Source organism: Triticum dicoccoides, chromosome 6B (genome assembly GCF_002162155.2).
Source record: "Triticum dicoccoides isolate Atlit2015 ecotype Zavitan chromosome 6B, WEW_v2.0, whole genome shotgun sequence".
NCBI lineage: Eukaryota > Viridiplantae > Streptophyta > Magnoliopsida > Poales > Poaceae > Triticum > Triticum dicoccoides.
This window is the reverse complement of record NC_041391.1, coordinates 91,636,780-91,643,039: the sequence shown is the minus strand read 5'-3', so window position 1 is coordinate 91,643,039 and position 6,260 is coordinate 91,636,780.

The window sequence follows — 6,260 nt, the reverse complement described above, 5'->3', positions numbered from 1 at the left end:
GGAGGGGTGGTGGCGCGACGGGCCAAGGGTGCGGGGGCGGGGGCGGCGCCGTGCGGCAGGGGCGGGGGCGGCGGTGGATCTAGCTAGGGCGGGGCATCGGGGAGGAGAGAGGAAGAGAAGGGAGAGTAACGGGCGGGGGGTGGCGTCCGTTAGTTACTTGGCTCTTTGCCGTCCGCAACTCTTTGCCGTCCGCCGTTATCTCTCTTTGCCGTCCGCTAGCGGACGACAAAGAGGTGGGGTGTTATGTTTTTTTAAAACGGGCGAGTTTGTGGGGGCCACCTCCCTCTTTGCCGTCAGCTGGCTGATGGCAAAGAAACGGCTCATGGCAAAGAGGTTCTTTGCAGTCCGCCATTTCTTTGCTGTCTGCTTTACGGTAGCTGATGGCAAAGAGCTTCTTTGCCGTCCGCTAGCTGACGACAAAGATCTGGCTGATGGCAAAGTAGCTGATTCCAGTAGTGAAGCTTGGGGGAGGCTTAAGTCAATGTTATATTCATGTCCCAATCATGAGCTCTCAAGAGAAATGATTATTCAAAAAATTTATGCTCGGCTTTCTCTCAACAATCACTCCATGCTCGATACTTCTTGTACTGGTTCTTTTATGATGAAGACTATTGAATTTAGATGGGATTTATTGGAAAGAATTAAACGCAACTCTGAAGATTGGGATCTCGACAAGGTAAGGATTCAAGTATGACACCAAAGTTTGATTGTGTTAAATCTTTTATGGATACCAATGCTTTTCGTGAATTTAGCACTAAATATGGACTTGACTTTGAGATAGTAGCTTCTTTCTGTGAATCGTTTGCTACTCATGTTGACCTCCCTAAGGAGAAGTGGTTTAAATATAATCCTCCCACTGAAGTAAAAATAGTTGCACCTATTAAAGTTGAAGAAAACACTATCACTTATAATGATCCTATTGTTCCTACTACTTATATTGAGAAACCACCTTTCCCTATTAGGATAAAGGATCATGCTAAAGCTTCAACTGTGGTTCGTAAGAGTAATACTAGAATACCTACACCACCTGAGCAAATTAAAGTTGAACCTAGTATTGCTATGGTTAAAGATCTATTGGCCGATAATATTGATGGGCATGTTATTTACTTTTGTGATGAAGCTGCTAGATTTGCTAGACCCGATACTAAGAACAAACATAGACCTGTTGTAGGCACGCCTGTTATTTCTGTTAAAATAGGAGATCATTGTTATCACGGCTTATGCGATATGGGTGCTAGTGCTAGTGCAATACCTCATTCCTTATACAAAGAAATTATGCATGATATTGCACCTGCTGAGATAGAAGAAATTGATGTTACAATTAAGCTTGCCAATAGAGATAATATTTCACCAGTTGGGATTGTTAGAGATGTTGAAGTCTTGTGTGGGAAAGTTAAATATCCTGCTGATTTTCTTGTTCTTGGTTCCCCACAAGATAGCTTTTGTCCCATCATATTTGGTAGACCCTTCTTGAATACTTTTAATGCTAGGATAGATTGTGAAAAGGATGTTGTTACAATTGGTTTAGGGGATATGTCTCATGAGTTTAATTTTGCTAAATTTCGTAGACAACCCCATGATAAAGAATTGCCTAGTAAGGATGAAATTATTGGTCTTGCTTCTATTGTTGTCCTCCTAATGATCCTTTAGAAAAATATTTGCTAGACCATGAAAATGATATGTTTATGAATGAAAGAAGGGAGATAGATGAAGTATTCTTTAAACAGGGACCTATTTTTAAACATAACTTGCCTGTTGAAATTTTAGGGGATCCTCCACCACCCCAGGGTGATCCCGTGTTTGAGCTTAAACCACTACCTGATACTCTTATTATTAGTGCTATCCTTTCAGAGCAGGAAGAGGAGAAATTATTGAAAACTCTAAAGAAGCACCGTGCTGCTATTGAATATACTCTTGATGATCTCAAGGGCATTAGTCCCACTCTATGCCAACACAAAATAAAATTGGAGAAAGACGCCAAACCAGTTATTGATCACCAACGGCGGTTAAATCCTAAGATGAAAGAAGTGGTAAGAAAATAAATACTAAAGCTCCTGGAAGCAGGTATAATTTATCTCGTTGCTGATAGTCAGTGGGTAAGTCCTGTTCCTTGTGTCCCTAAGAAGGGAGGTATTACTGTCGTTCCTAATGATAAAGATGAATTCATCCTGCAAATAATTGTCACAGGTTATAGGATGGTAATTGATTTCCGCAAATTAAATAAAGCTACTAAGAAGGATCATTACCCTTTACCTTTTATTGATCAAATGCTAGAAAGATTATCCAAACATACACATTTTTGCTTTCTAGATGGTACTCTGTTTTCTCCCAAATACCGATGTCAGCAGAGGATTAGGAAAAGACAACTTTTACTTGCCCTTTCGGTACTTTTGCTTATAGACGTATGCCTTTTGGTTTATGTAATGCACCTGCTACCTTTCAACGATGCATGATGGCTATATTCTCTGATTTTTGTGAAAAGATTGTTGAGGTTTTCATGGATGATTTCTCTGTTTATGGATCTTCTTTTGATGATTGCTTGAGCAACCTTGATCGAGTTTTGCAGAGATGCGAAGATACTAGTCTTGTCTTGAATTGGGAAAGTGCCACTTTATGGTTATTGAAGATATTGTCTTGGGGCATAAAATTTCTGAACGAGGTATTGAAGTTGATAAATCTAAAGTTGATGCTATTGAAAAGATGTCATGTCCCAATGACATTAAAGGTATAAGAATTTTCCTTGGTCATGCCGGTTTTTGTAGGAGGTTCATTAAGGACTTCTCTAAAATTTCTAGGCCTCTGACTAATCTCTTATAAAAAGATATTCATTTTGTCTTCGATGATGATTGTGTAGAAGCATTTGAAATACTTAAGAAAGCTTTGATTTCTGCACCTATTGTTCAACCACCTGATTGGAATTTACCATTTGAAATTATGTGCGATGCTAGTGTTTATGCTGTAAGTGCTGTTCTAGGACAAAGAGTTGATAAGAAACTAAATGTTATTTAATATGCTAGTAAAACTCTAGACAGTGCTCATAGAAATTATGCTACTACTGAAAAAGAATTTTTAGCAGTTGTATTTGCTTGTGATAAGTTTAGACCTTATATTATTGATTCTAAAGTGACTGTTCACATTGATCATGCTGCTATTAAATATCTTATGGAAAAGAAAGATGCTAAACCTAGACTTATTAGATGGGTTCTCCTACTACAAGAATTTGATTTGCATATCATTGATAGAAAGGGAGCTGAGAACCCCGTTGCAAACAACTTGTCTAGGTTAGAGAATGTTCTTGATGACCCACTATCTATTGATGATAGCTTTCCTGATGAACAATTAGCTGTCATAAACTTCTCGTACTGCTCCATGGTATGCTTATTATGCTAATTACATTGTTGCCAAATTTATACCACCTAGTTTCACATACCAGCAAAATACTATGACTTAAGACATTATTTCTAGGATGACCCACACCTCTATAAAGAAGGAGTAGATGGTGTTATTAGATGTTGTGTACCTGAGCATGAACAGGAACAGATCCTACACAAGTGTCACTCCGAAGCTTATGGAGGACACCACGCTGGAGTTAGAACTGCACATACGGTATTGCAATCCGGTTTTTATTGGCCTACTCTCTTCAAGGATGCCCGTAAGTTTGTCTTGTCTTGCGATGAATGTCAAAGAATTGGTAATATTAGTAGACGTCAAGAAATGCCTATGAATTATTCTCTTGTTATTGAACCATTTGATGTTTGGGGCTTTGATTATATGGGACCGTTTCCTTCCTCCAATGGGTATACACATATTTTAGTTGCTGTTGATTATGTTACTAAGTGGGTAGAAGCTATTCCAACTAGTAGTGCTGATCATAACACCTCTATTACGATGCTTAAAGAAGTTATTTTTCCGAGGTTTGGAGTCCCTATATACCTAATGACCGATGGTGGTTCACATTTTATTCATGGTGCTTTTCGTAAAATGCTTGCTAAGTATGATGTTAATCATAGAATTGCATCTCCTTATCACCCACAGTCTACTGGTCAAGTAGAACTGAGTAACAGAGAGCTTAAATTGATTTTGCAAAAGACTGTTAATAGATCTAGAAAGAGTTGGTCCAAGAAACTTGATGATGCATTATGGGCTTATAGAACTGCATATAAAAATCCTATGGGTATGTCTCCATATAAAATGGTTTATGGAAAAGCATGTCACTTACCTCTCGAACTAGAACATAAGGCATATTGGGCAATTAAAGAGCTCAATTATGATTTCAAACTTGCCAGTAAGAAGAGGTTATTTGATATTATCTCACTTCATGAATGGAGAACTCAAGCCTATGAGAATGCCAAACTATTTAAAGAAAAAGTTAAAAGATGGCATGACAAGGATACAAAAGCGTGAGTTTAATGTAGGTGATTATGTGTTACTTTTCAACTCTTGTTTAAGATTTTTTGCAGGAAAACTCATCTCTAAATGGGAAGGTCCTTACGTTATCGAGGAGGCGTATCGTTCCGGTGCCATAAAAATCAACAACTTCGAAGGCACAAGTCCGAAGGTGGTGAACGGCCAAAGAATCAAACATTATATCTCAGGTAATCCAATAAATGTTGAAACTAATGTTATTGAAACCGTAACACCGGAGGAATGCATAAGGGACACTTTCCAGAATGTTTCAGACTCCGAAAAGGAATAGAAATGTGGTACAGTAAGTAAACCAACTCCAAAACAGTTCTAATAGCAATTTTTCTCTGTTTTGGAATATTTAAGAAAATAGGAAAATAAGAAGTAGTCCGGGAAGGGAACGAGGCATCCACGAGGGTGGAGGGCGCGCCCGCCTGCCTCATGGGCACCTCGTGTGCTCTCCGGACTCTGTTTTCTTGCATGATACTTCTTTTGGTCGGTAAAAATCCATTATATAATCTCCCAAAGGTTCTAACCACCGTATCACACAAATATCCTCTGTCTTTGTTTCGAGCTGTTTTCTATCAGATTTGTCAAGGCCAGGCATCATGTCATCACCCTCCTCCAACAATGAAGGCAATGATGCTTGCCTGATGAAGATGGAGCTGAAGAGAGAAGAACCCGAGGAGATCAACGAGGATGATAGGATCAAGAAGGTCATGGAGTATCAAGCTCCAGAGGCAGAAGAAGAAGACATCCTTCAACCTCATCACAACCTCTTTACCCCAACTGAGATTGAAGCTCTCAAGATGATTGAGTTAGCTCGCATACAAAACAAGTATCTCACACATGAAAATATTTTGTTGAAGGATCATATCATCGCACTCAAGGGCATTATCCGCAAACTAGAGGAGCTCCTACGCTCGATGTGCGACTATCCATCATCACCACCACCTCCTTCACCAGCAAAGGAGACATAATCCCATGGGTATGGGCACTCCCCTTGGCAACTGCCAAGCTTGGGGGAGGTACCCCGGTATCGTATCACCATCACACTCCTATCTTTACCGTTTTCTTAGTTTGATCCTTTTAGTAATATCTTGATCTAGTAGAATAAAGTTTTACAATGATCTAGTTTTGAGTTCTGCTTTATGATCCCTCTATGTAATCGAGTCCATGAGCTATATATAATAAAGATTAGTGTTGAGTCAAGGGCTTTGTTTTCTTGTTATGATCTTGAGGGAATAAAATAAAAGGAAAGAATAAAAAGAAATAAAGAGATCATATGGACCTTATGGAGAGGAATGACTTCACATATATAAAGTATGATGAATAAAAGTTGTTGAGAGTTGGCAAACATAGTTTTGTTCATCGTTGCAATTAATAGGAAGTAATAAAGAAAGAGAGGTTTTCAATATAAATATACTATATTGGACATCTTTTATGATTGTGAGCACTCATTAAAATATGACATGCTAAAGAGTTGATGTTGGACAAGGAAGACAACGTAATGGGTTATGTTTTCTTATATCCGAAATAAAGTTTATTGTCATGGATCATCCAACATGTTGAGCTTGCCTTTCCCTCTCATGCTAGACAAATTCCTTGCACTAAGTAGAGATATTACTTGTGCTTCCAAAATAACCTTAAACCTGGTTTTGCCATGAGAGTCCACCATATCTACCAATGGATTGAGTAAGATCCTTCAAGTAAGTTGTCATTGTTGTATGCAATAAAAATTGCTCTCTAAATATGTATGACTTATTAGTGTGGAGAAAATAAGCTTTATACGATCTTGTGATATGGAAGCAATAAAAGCGACGGACTGCATAATAAAGGTCTCTATCACAAGTGGC